Source organism: Triticum aestivum, chromosome 7D (assembly GCF_018294505.1).
Source record: "Triticum aestivum cultivar Chinese Spring chromosome 7D, IWGSC CS RefSeq v2.1, whole genome shotgun sequence".
NCBI classification, from domain to species: Eukaryota; Viridiplantae; Streptophyta; class Magnoliopsida; order Poales; family Poaceae; genus Triticum; species Triticum aestivum.
The window spans coordinates 239,812,546-239,825,308 of NC_057814.1; positions in this window are offsets into that span (position 1 = coordinate 239,812,546).

The window sequence follows — 12,763 nt, forward strand, 5'->3', positions numbered from 1 at the left end:
CGACCCGGAGTTGTACCTTGACCTTATGATAGCTATAACCGGATACTTAATAAAACACACCCTTCCAAGTGCCAGATATAACCCGGTGATCGCTCTCTAATAGGGCAACGAGGAGGGGACCGCCGGGTAGGTTTATGCTATGCGATGCTACTTGGTGAACTTAGCATCTACTCTCTTCTACATGCTGCAAGATGGAGGTGGCCTGAAGCGTAGTCTTCGACAGGATTAGCTATTCCCCTCTTATTCTGGCATTCTGCAGTTCAGTCCACCGATATGGCCCTTTACACATATACCCATGCATATGTAGTGTAGCTCCTTGCTTGCGAGTACTTTGGATGAGTACTCACGGTTGCTGTTCTCCCTCTTTTCCCCCTTTCCCTTCTACCTAGTTGTCGCAATCCAGATGTCGCAGCCCAGGAGCCAGACGCCACCGTCGACGACGACTCCTACTACACCGGAGGTGCCTACTACTACGTGCAGCCCGCTGACGACGACCAGGAGTAGTTAGGAGGATCCCAGGCAGGAGGCCTGCGCCTCTTTCGATCTGTATCCTAGTTTGTGCTAGCCTTATTAAGGCAAACTTGTTTAACTTATGTCTGTACTCAGATATTGTTGCTTCCGCTGACTCGTCTATGATCGAGCACTTGTATTCGAGCCCTCGAGGCCCCTGGCTTGTATTATGATGCTTGTATGGCTTATTTATGTTTTAGAGTTGTGTTGTGATATCTTCCTGTGAGTGCCTGATCTTGATCGTACACGTTTGCGTACATGATTAGTGTACGATTGGTTCGGGGGCGTCACAAGTTGGTATCAGAGCCGACTGCCTGTAGGAATCCCCCTTCCACACTCCTTGGCCGAAGTCGAGTCTAGACATTGCAAAAAAATTTACTAACATGGCTGTGTGTCTTACGGGCCCACGTGCCATTGGGTGGTACTAGGATCTTTTACTCCTCGACCTTTACTCTGGGACTCTGAACTCTCTCCTATTCGGGTTAAATGAATTTTGCTAAATCTAACATTAGGATATCATTATCACTTTCACCCGGAGAGCCCCTTATTACTGATGATCGTCTGCTGCACGTGAAGACCCTGAAGACACTCTCCGTTGTTAACCCGAGAACTTGTGTTCATCGCTTTTGCAATTCCCTTCCATCGATAAACTCCTATGGATAACCACGTATACTCGCCATTCATACAATGTTTCCCAGTTGATCTTGTTATTACAAGATACCCCGAAATTCTCTCTGTTGTTCCGAGAATCCTTTGAGCTTACTGCCTTGCTGTTCTTTGTCACCTAAATACCCCTACGGATAATTCTCGCACTTGCCGAGTATCCGCTCATCCCCAGTTGATTCAAGTATTTCACAAAAGTGTTCAAAATACCATTCGATCTTCCGAAAATCCTCAGGAGCCTTTTTGCTATTGAAATTCTTGCTTACTTGCATTATGATTAATCTTAAGTCTCGTAATCTTATTGGCATCTCTTGTCATTATCATTTTGAGTCCGTTGATTCAATTTGTTGCGAATGCTCGCAATCCTCAATCAGATCCTAGAATTCATCCTTCCGGCTCAGACGTCATTTGAAACGTGAGGTGGTTCTCGCCAATCAAATTGTCGTCGATTGTGCCCCTATGTCTATTGAACTTATCCATCCTTGATCAGAGCGTCTGTTTCTGATCCTTCGCTTTGTAAATCATAATTCCTTTGCAATTGAGCTCTAAGTTACTTAGTTGTTTCTATAATCCAAGGTCTTTGCATTGATTCTTCCTCTGGTTGTGTGCCGATACTCACATCAGATCCTTTATGGACCATCAGAACCTTGTTGGATTTTATCCGACAATGTCCTTCATATTCAATCACTTTGGAAGTTCTTTCCCTGATACATAATGCCTTTGGTAAATCCTATTCCTTGATTTGGCCAACCATGCTCTGCTTTCGAGCTGGTGATATTTACTATTGAAGCTTGTGGTATATGTTTCCACGATGCCCCGATGGGTTGAACCTATGCCTTCCATAATATGTGTGAACTCAAAAGTTTTCATGAGTCATACTCTTCTGGTATTTTTGCCAGATAAAATTTTCAACACTGCAACTTCATCAAACGCGAGAAGTGAATGAAAAGTTATGCATTGAAGAAGTGGGAGTCGACCTTGAACTTTGCGTTCATGCCCATGGACATGATGTAGATCTTATCATGGAAGCTTCTCACAAAATAGTTACCCCCTTGTTATAAGTGCTTGTATCTGTGGTTTGATCATTTACAAATGTGGTTCTGACCATATTGTTCCCCTTTGAATCAATTTCTCAGACAAGTTAAAACCACTTATCCTCTACAGATCAATGCACCAGTCCAACCTTTACTTTGATCTTTCGTCGAGTATTACACCCTGGTATCTCGAGATTATCACGGAACTGCATAACTTCTTATGAGTCCTCCATCAAGTACTATATTCTCACTGATTCCAATTTTTCACGGGCTCTGAGTCATTAAACACTCAAGAAACACCGATAACTGAATCGAGTCCGCATCGCGATTAAACAACTGTTAGTAGTCTTCTTTGCTTACGAGTTTAATACTCCATCATGTCATTCCTAGCCTGATCGCTACATCATTATCGTGCTAAATTTAACTATGCTACCTGGTTCTTCTTCTCGGAGCACAAAATTCGACGATGAGCTAATCTTATGACAATCTTTCTCGTCATATCATTTCTCCTTGAACAGCAAACTTGATTTCAAGTTTGTGTCGTACCCATGGTTCCAATAACCCTTTGCTTCATCATTCCTTTGACTTGATGTCATCGCCGACCGATTACATCTTCATGAAACCTCTTGACAAATGTGTCGTGATCATAATCAACATTCTGAGCATTTCCAGGATATATATCGAATTCATTATGGGAGATATCATCCTTGCCCCCACGATGATTGTGTTAACATCGACAACATTCTTGCATTTCCGCAACACAAAAAGGGTTCACGGTTTGTGTTGTACCTTGAGTTCCTTGCTATCCAGCATTTGTTCTTTACCTTGGAGTATTACCATCTTTTATGTCAAGAATGTTGTGAGAATTTCACCACCTCTTAAGAATTCTTGATAAAGTGATGCTTCTCGACATCACCATTCTTCTTGGTCCCCGTGTTGTTTCTAACCGGAAAACCGACAATTGAACTATGATGTGCGACTTCAAAACTTCTAGCAACCCTATTGCTTTGAAGTTAATGGTCGATATTTCATTCTTAGACCATTGGTTATCGAATCACCATTCTAACATTGATCATTCTACCTAAGCCCATATTTCGGGTGCACCTTTCAACCAATGTTTAATTGTGTATGTTTTCCTCGAGCATACCTCATTATATCATTTGATCTAACAAATGTTATCTCCTTGTTCACATAAGTGTGGAAATCCCTCTTTTTGGAATCTCGAGGAATTGTCGCTGAGTCCATCAGCCACCCCCTCATCCTCTCCTTGGTTTAATGATGAACTCTTGTTTCGGAACTCGCTTCGATCGTTCATTTCCCGAGAATCTTACAATGTCTTCTCGACAATTTGTGTTGCACCTCTCTTCTCAGGCATCCCGAGTCTGCGGTATCCCGACGCCAATCAGATCTGGATCTTGGTCAGATATGATGGTTGGGACATATTTCGAAGAGTTATAACATTGGTCTTCACATGACCCGGTAAGGTGATGTCATGCTCGGTACACCTGGGCGGAGGACCTATCGTTATAGTTTCCTTTTCTGCAAGGTTATCCATTCTTTCATGAGGAAATTGTAAGACTTATTCTAAAATGGATCCTTTGTTTATCCAAGTCCGACCTTTGCTTGAAGACCATATCAATGCTATCTCGAAGCATGTCTGTGGTACTCCGATCTTCAATAAAAACATTTGAAGCACAATGCTAAATTTTCGTTATCAATTATTCAAACACCGTTGTTTGGGTAATGTCATGAACTTCCTCTTCCCTAACCTAAATGGTTCTCTTCTAACCATTGTCCTTGGGAAGGATATACCCCTGAAATATGTGTTTAAACACATTTTCCTTTCCATTGTTCTGTTTAATCTGATAATCATATTTTCCTTTCCATTGGTTGGTTTAACGTTTCTGGTGATCATTATGATCTAAGCAGTATTAATTCCCTGCTTGTGCAAACACCACGGTGTGCAACTCTGTTAGTAAGACCCTGTTACTATTGTTGGTGACATTCCGGTAACCACCGATGGACGAGAACTTTGCCTATTGGTCCGCCTCGTTTCAACGAGCAGGAAAATGGTTCTCTTTGTCCCATACCCTTGGTACCAAACTTTGTTGCCAACATAATTGACAGGCTATTCTCTGACCTGCCTTGCTATCATGGTCGTGCAAGATGTTAGCACCTTTCTACTTTTAACTCACATGGTGGGCCCATAACCCACAGTTCCACAGGATCGAAACCTGACTCTCCTGTACATCCCTGTCTTCCAAAATTGATCCTCACGCTTGGCTTCGTATGTAAATCACGAGCCACCTTATTGTGATCTGTTCTGCTACCAGATGCAAAACTTATTCTCGATGCTCTGAACCCCTTTCACACTCCGTTTCAGACATCGAACGATAGTCCATCCGCTTGAAACTTCCTATTGTACCTTCATATTTTGCTCTTGATGTTTTCTTAAGTTTCTACTCGAGATATACTTCTGCCACATTCCCTGAATTGTTCACCAGATAATTAACCCTATAAGGGTCAGTTCTCCCGAAGTTACTCTTTACTTCCGCACTTAAATCTCGGGACGAGATTTCTTGTAGTGGAGGAGATTTGTAACACCCCCAATGCCATGCTACAGTAACCCTCCGTGATTAAGCTAATCATTTTTTTTTCAACAGTGCTTAATCACCTTTGTTCTATATCCCATTTGAAATTCCAGTCAATTCAAATTCAAGTGAAGTTTGAAGTTGATCAAAAGTTGCTGGCAAAATGTTCATCATTTGTCTAAAACCCATAACAATTATTTGTTAAGGAACACCACATCACTTTCCTGCAGAGATGAGCTTTAGCAATAATAACAGCACCAATTCAGCATTTTTAATGCTATCCTATTTTTGAAAAATACAAATGAATTCCTCTGGTCTCCCAAATATTTATGGCACTGTCTATAATCACCAGGGATTTAATGGGACACCTCCCCAATTTTTCCTAAGTGAAATAGTTGACCAAATAATTCCCTTTCTCTCTCTGTTAAAAATAAAAGCAAAAACAGAAAAAGGAAATGGAAAAGGAGGAAAAGAAAAGGGGCAAAGTGCTCTGTGCACTTAGGCCTGCCAACAAAGTGGCCGGCCCAGCCCGCTAACCGGGTCATCACCTACCTCCTGTTCACAGGAGCACGGTGGATGCCCGTGCGTCGTCCACAGCTCGGATCGGCCACGGGTCGACCATCCGGCAGCTCCGCGGTGACCTCAAGTCCCCGACGACGCCCCCGATCGAACCCTCACCCTAGACGCCCCTCAGTTCCCCCCCCCCTCTCTCTCGTTCTCCTCCCAATAGAGCGCACCCGAGCTGCGCCGCCATGAACGAGCTCGCCCACGCAGCCGCCGTGCCCTCCTCGCCGTCCACCCGTGCACAGGTGGACCGCCGTCGTCCTCCGCGTCATCTACGCGCCACTATTCGCGCTCGGGGGCTCGGGATCGCCGTCGACGCCGTCTTCCCCATCTCTCGATCGCCGACCTCCGCCGCCTCGATTCACTGCACCGAGACCTCCCCGAGCACGCTGTCGTCCCCCTACAGCCTCGCCATGAGCTTCTCCCCCTCCTCCCCCTCTCCTTTCGCTCTCGCGCGCCTCCTAGCTAGCTCGCCCGCCGTCGCCCGAGCGCGTTGCCGCCGACGAGCTCGGCGCCGTGGCCATGGTCGCCTTCACATGCGGCCGAGCGCCGCATCGTGCTCCTGGGGTTCCCAGGGGCCCAACGCGGGCGTCCGCTGCTCTCGCCAAGCCCCGTAGCCCGATCCCCGCCAACGCCCGTTTCGGCCGTCCGCCCCGCTCGCCGCCGTCGTCGTTGCAGCCCGCCCCCGCCTGAGCTAAGGCCGCAGTTGGATGCGCCGCTCCTCCCGTGTTCGAACGAGCCCGGCCGAGCTCGAAACGGCCCCCTGTGGCGCTTTTCTGGCGAAGTCCCGAGCTGCGCCGCCGCGATCTGCGTCACCGGAGCTTCACTGCCGGCCACGCCGACGTGGCTGGCCTGGCCCCACCTCCGGGCCACTGCCAGTGGGCCCCGTGGGCCCAGTTGACTAGGTTGACCCAGTCAACATGCTGACTGGACAACCCAGTGTCATTGACATGCGGGCCCCACAATTTTTAAGTTAATTAAAACGTTTTTTAACTAAAATTAATTAGTTAATCTAATAGTCATTGACATGTGGGGCCCAACCACTAATTAACTCTGTTTAGCTAAATTACACTGCTGTTAGCCCCACTGTCTATGACAGGTGGGACCTAGCTGCCAGGTTTGACCTGAACAGCCGCGGTTGACCCTTTGACCTCAACTGACATCATGCTGCGTCATATTCCATTTCTGTTATTTTGAATAATTTCAGAAAATACTTTAATCTTTAGAAAATCATATAAATTAATCCGTACCTCGGATGAAAATGTTTTATACATGAAAGTTGCTCAGAACGACGAGACGAATCCGAATACGCAGCCCGTTCGTCCGCCACACATCCCTAACCTATCGAACTCGCAACTTTCCTCCTCCGGTTCATCTGTCCGAAAACGCGAAACACCGGGAATACTTTCTCGGATGTTTCCCCCCTTCGCCGGTATCACCTACTACCGCAATTGGGCACGCCTAGCATCACGCTTTGTCATGTCATGCATCGTCATGCATTTGTTTGCATTGTATTTATTGTTTCTTCCCCCTCTTCTCTCCAGTAGACTACGAGACCGACGCCGCTGCTGGTGCCCCGACCGACTACGCTGTTGACGACCCCTCCTTCTTGCCAGAGCAATCAGGCAAGCCCCCCTTGATCACCAGATATCGCCTATTCTTCTCTATACTGCTTGCATTAGAGTAGTGTAGCATGTTACTGCTTTCCGTTAATCCTATCCTGATGCATAGCCTGTCATTGTTGCTACAGTTGTTACCCTTACCTGCTATCCTACTGCTTAGTATAGGATGCTAGTGTTCCATCAGTGGCCCTACACTCTTGTCCGTCTGCCATGCTATACTACTGGGCCGTGATCACTTCGGGAGGTGATCACGGGTATATACTATATACTTTATATACATGACACATGTGGTGACTAAAGTCGGGTCGGCTCGTTGAGTACCCGCAAGTGATTCTGATGAGGGGCTGAAAGGACAGGTGGCTCCATCCCGGTAGAGGTGGGCCTGGGTTCCGACGGCCCCGACTGTTACTTTGTGGCGGAGCGACAGGGCAGGTTGAGACCACCTAGGAGAGAGGTGGGCCTGGCCCTAGTCGGCGTTCGCGGATACTTAACACGCTTAACGAGATCTTGGTATTTGATCTGAGTCTGGCCATTTGGTCTATACGCACTAACCAACTACGCGGGAACAGTTATGGGCACTCGACATCGTGGTATCAGCCGAAGCCTTCGTGACGTCAGCGACTGAGTGGCGCGCGCCGGATTGGACTGGAACGCCACTAGGCTAGGTCTGCTTCCGACCGCGTTCACAACGTGCAGGTGTGCAATGGGCGATGGGCCCAGACCCCTGCGCCATAGGATTTAGACCGGCGTGCTGACCTCTCTGTTGTGCCTAGGTGGGGCTGCAACGTGTTGATCTTCCGAGGCCGGGCATGACCCAGAAAAGTGTGTCCGGCCAAATGGGATCGAGCGTGTTGGGTTATGTGGTGCACCCCCTGCAGGGAAGTTTATCTATTTGAATAGCCGTGTCCCTCGGTAAAAGGACGACCAAGAGTTGTACCTTGACCTTATGACAACTAGAACCGGATACTTAATAAAACACACCCTTCCAAGTGCCAGATATAACCCGGTGATCGCTCTCTAACAGGGCGACGAGGAGGGGACCGCCGGGTAGGTTTATGCTATGCGATGCTACTTGGTGAACTTACCATCTACTCTCTTCTACATGCTGCAAGATGGAGGTGGCCTGAAGCGTAGTCTTCGACGGGATTAGTTATCTCCCTCTTATTCTGGCATTCTGCAGTTCAGTCCACCGATATGGCCCTTTACACATATACCCATGCATATGTAGTGTAGCTCCTTGCTTGCGAGTACTTTGGATGAGTACTCACGGTTGCTTTTCTCCCTCTTTTCTCCCTTTCCCTTCTACCTGGTTGTCGCAATCCAGATGTCGGAGCCCAGGAGCCAGACGCCACCGTCGACGACGACTCCTACTACACCGGAGGTGCCTACTACTACGTGCAGCCCGCTGACGACGACCAGGAGTAGTTAGGAGGATCCCAGGCAGGAGGCCTGCGCCTCTTTCGATCTGTATCCCAGTTTGTGCTAGCCTTCTTAAGGCAAACATGTTTAACTTATGTCTGTACTCAGATATTGTTGCTTCCGCTGACTCGTCTATGATCGAGCACTTGTATTCGAGCCCTCGAGGCCCCTGGCTAGTATTATGATGCTTGTATGACTTATTTATGTTTTAGAGTTGTGTTGTGATATCTTCATGTGAGTCCCTGATCTTGATCGTACATGTTTGCGTGCATGATTAGTGTACGATTGATTCAGGGGCGTCACACCGACCACCCACAGTAACTGGGAACTCTGTGATATTTTCCTCGCCCTCGCTTCTACCACGATTTTTTCCGTCATGGACTGCCCAAAGAATGTCATGCAGCTGCGTCTCCGGCCCACCTAGGACGAAAAGCCCATTTTCTGTCATGATTTTTAGTCATAGAATTAGGAGCCCACCACACCTATGATGATACCGGGTTTTGTCACAATTATCGTCATAGAAGTGTCATAAACATGACAGAAAAAATTCGGTCGGCCCAAAATGTCACGGATGTGTCTTTTTTTGTAGTGCTCGCACCGGCCAACATGGGATGGCCAGAAGAGCTCCTGAGACGCGGCTCTATTGAGCCCTGGGATGTTGACGCAGGGGCGCAGCTCGTTGCCCTCGCTAGGGAAGAGAGCTGCGCTGGGTGGGGTGAGGCGGCGCTCGCCCCGCATGGCTCTCGCTTCCTGAAGCTCCTCGATTGCCTTGGTGATGAACTCCTGAGCTGTTGGGGAACGTAGTAATTTCAAAAAAAATCCTACGCACACGCAAGATCATGGTGATGCATAGCAACGAGAGGGGAGAGTGTTGTCCACGTACCCTCGTAGACCGATAGCGGAAGCGTTATCACAACGCGGTTGATGTAGTCGTACGTCTTCACGATCCGACCGATCAAGTACCGAACGTACGGCACCTCCGAGTTCTACACACGTTCAGCTCGATGACGTCCCTCGAACTCCGATCCAGCCGAGTGTTGAGGGAGAGTTTCGTCAGCACGACAGCGTGGTGACGATGATGATGTTCCACCGACGCAGGGCTTCGCCTAAGCTCCGCAACGGTATTATCGAGGTGTAATATGGTGGAGGGGGGCACCGCACACGGCTAAGAGATCTCAAGGATCAATTGTTGTGTCTCTGGGGTGCCCCCTGCCCCCGTATATAAAGGAGCAAGGGGGAGGCAGCCGGCCAAGGGGAGAGGCGCGCCATAGGGGGGAGTCCTACTCCCACCGGGAGTAGGACTCCTCCTTTCCTTGTGGGAGTAGGAGAAGGGAAGGGGGAAGGAGAAAGAAGGAAGGGTGCGCCCCCTTCCCTAGTCCAATTCGGACCAGACCATGGGGAGGGGTGCGGCCACCTTTTGAGGCCTTTCTCTCCTTTCCCGTATGGCCCATTAAGGCCCAATACGAATTCCCGTAACTCTCCGGTACTCCGAAAAATACCCGAATCACTCGGAACCTTTCCGAAGTCCGAATATAGTCGTCCAATATATCGATTTTTACGTCTCGACCATTTCGAGACTCCTCGTCATATCCCCGATCTCATCCGGGACTCCGAACTCCTTCGGTACATCAAAACTCAATAAAACTGTCATCGTAACGTTAAGCGTGCGGACCCTACGGGTTCGAGAACTATGTAGACATGACCGAGACACGTCTCCGGTCAATAACCAATAGCGGGACCTGGATGCCCATATTGGCTCCCACATATTCTACGAAGATCTTTATCGGTCAGACCGCATAACAACATACGTTGTTCCCTTTGTCACCGGTATGTTACTTGCCCGAGATTTGATCGTCGGTATCTCGATACCTAGTTCAATCTCGTTACCGGCAAGTCTCTTTACTCGTTCCGTAACACATCATCCCGCAACTAACTCATTAGTCACAATGCTTGCAAGGCTTATAGTGATGTGCATTACCGAGTGGGCCCAGAGATACCTCTCCGACAATTGGAGTGACAAATCCTAATCTCGAAATACGCCAACCCAACAAGTACCTTTGGAGACACCTGTAGAGCACCTTTATAATCACCCATTTACGTTGTGACGTTTGGTAGCACACAAAGTGTTCCTCCGGTAAACGGGAGTTGCATAATCTCATAGTCATAGGAACATGTATAAGTCATGAAGAAAGCAATAGCAACATACTAAACGATCGAGTGCTAAGCTAACGGAATGGGTCAAGTCAATCACGTCATTCTCCTAATGAGGTGATCTCGTTAATCAAATGACAACTTATGTCTATGGCTAGGAAACATAACCATCTTTGATTAACGAGCTAGTCAAGTAGAGGCATACTAGTGACACTCTGTTTGTCTATGTATTCACACATGTATTATGTTTCCGGTTAATACAATTCTAGCATGAATAATAAACATTTATCATGATATAAGGAAATATATAATACTTTATTATTGCCTCTAGGGCATATTTCCTTCAGTCTCCCACTTGCACTAGAGTCAATAATCTAGTTCACATCGCCATGTGATTTAACATCAATAATTCACATCACCATGTGATTAACACCCATAGTTCACATCTCTATGTGACCAACACTCAAAGGGTTTACTAGAGTCAATAATCTAGTTCACATCGCTATGTGATTAACACCCAAAGAGTACTAAGGTGTGATCATGTTTTGATTGTGAGATAATTTTAGTCAACGGGTCTGTCACATTCAGATCCGTAAGTATTTTGCAAATTTCTATGTCTACAATGCTCTGCACGGAGCTACTCTAGCTAATTGCTCCCACTTTCAATATGTATCTAGACCGAGACTTAGAGTCATCTAGATTAGTGTCAAAACTTGCATCGACGTAACCCTTTACGACGAACCTTTTGTCACTTCCATAATCGAGAAACATATCCTTATTCCACTAAGGATAATTTTGACCGCTGTCCAGTGATCTACTCCTAGATCACTATTGTACTCCCTTGCCAAAATCAGTGTAGGGTATACAATAGATCTGGTACACAGCATGGCATACTTTATAGAACCTATGGCCAAGGCATAGGGAATGACTTTCATTCTCTTTCTATCTTCTGCCGTGGTCGGGCTTTGAGTCTTACTCAATTTCACACCTTGTAACACAGGCAAGAACTCTTTCTTTGACTGTTCTATTTTGAACTACTTCAAAATCTTGTTAAGGTATGTACTCATTGAAAAACTTATCAAGCGTCTTCATCTATCTCTATAGATCTTGATGCTCAATATGTAAGCAGCTTCACCGAGGTCTTTCTTTGAAAAACTCCTTTCAAACACTCCTTTATGCTTTGCAGAATAATTCTACATTATTTCCGATCAACAATATGTCATTCACATATACTTATCAGAAATGCTGTAGTGCTCCCACTCACTTTCTTGTAAATACAGGCTTCACCGCAAGTCTGTATAAAACTATATCCTTTGATCAACTTATCAAAGTGTATATTCCAACTCCGAGATGCTTGCACCAGTCCATAGATGGATCGCTGGAGCTTGCATATTTTGTTAGCACTTTAGGATTGACAAAACCTCCTGGTTGCATCATATACAACTCTTCTTTAATAAATCCATTAAGGAATGCAGTTTTGTTTATCCATTTGCCATATTTCATAAAATGCGGCAATTGCTAACATGATTCAGACAGACTTAAGCATAGATACGAGTGAGAAACTCTCATCGTAGTCAACATCTTGAACTTGTCGAAAACCTTTTTGCGACAATTCTAGCTTTGTAGATAGTGACACTACTATCAGCGTCCGTCTTCCTCTTGAAGATCCATTTATTCTCAATTGCTTGCCGATTATCGGGCAAGTCAACCAAAGTCCACACTTTGTTCTCATACATGGATCTCATCTCAGATTTCATGGCCTCAAGCCATTTTGCGGAATCTGGGCTCACCATCGCTTCTTCATAGTTCGTAGGTTTGTCATGGTCTAGTAACATAACCTCCAGAACAGGATTACCGTACCACTCTGGTGCGGATCTTACTCTGGTTGACCTACAAGGTTTAGTAACAACTTGATCTGAAGTTTCATGATCATCATCATTAACTTCCTCACTCATTGGTATAGACGTCACAGGAATCGTTTCTTGTGATGAACTACTTTCCATAAGGGAGCAGGTACAGTTACCTCATCAAGTTCTACTTTCCTCCCACTCACTTCTTTCGAGAGAAACTCCTTCTCTAGAAAGTATCCATACTAAGCAACGAATGTCTTGCCTTCGGATCTGTGATAGAAGGTGTACCCAACTGTCTCCTTTGGGTATCCTATGAAGACACATTTCTCCGATTTGGGTTTGAGCTTATCAGGATGAAA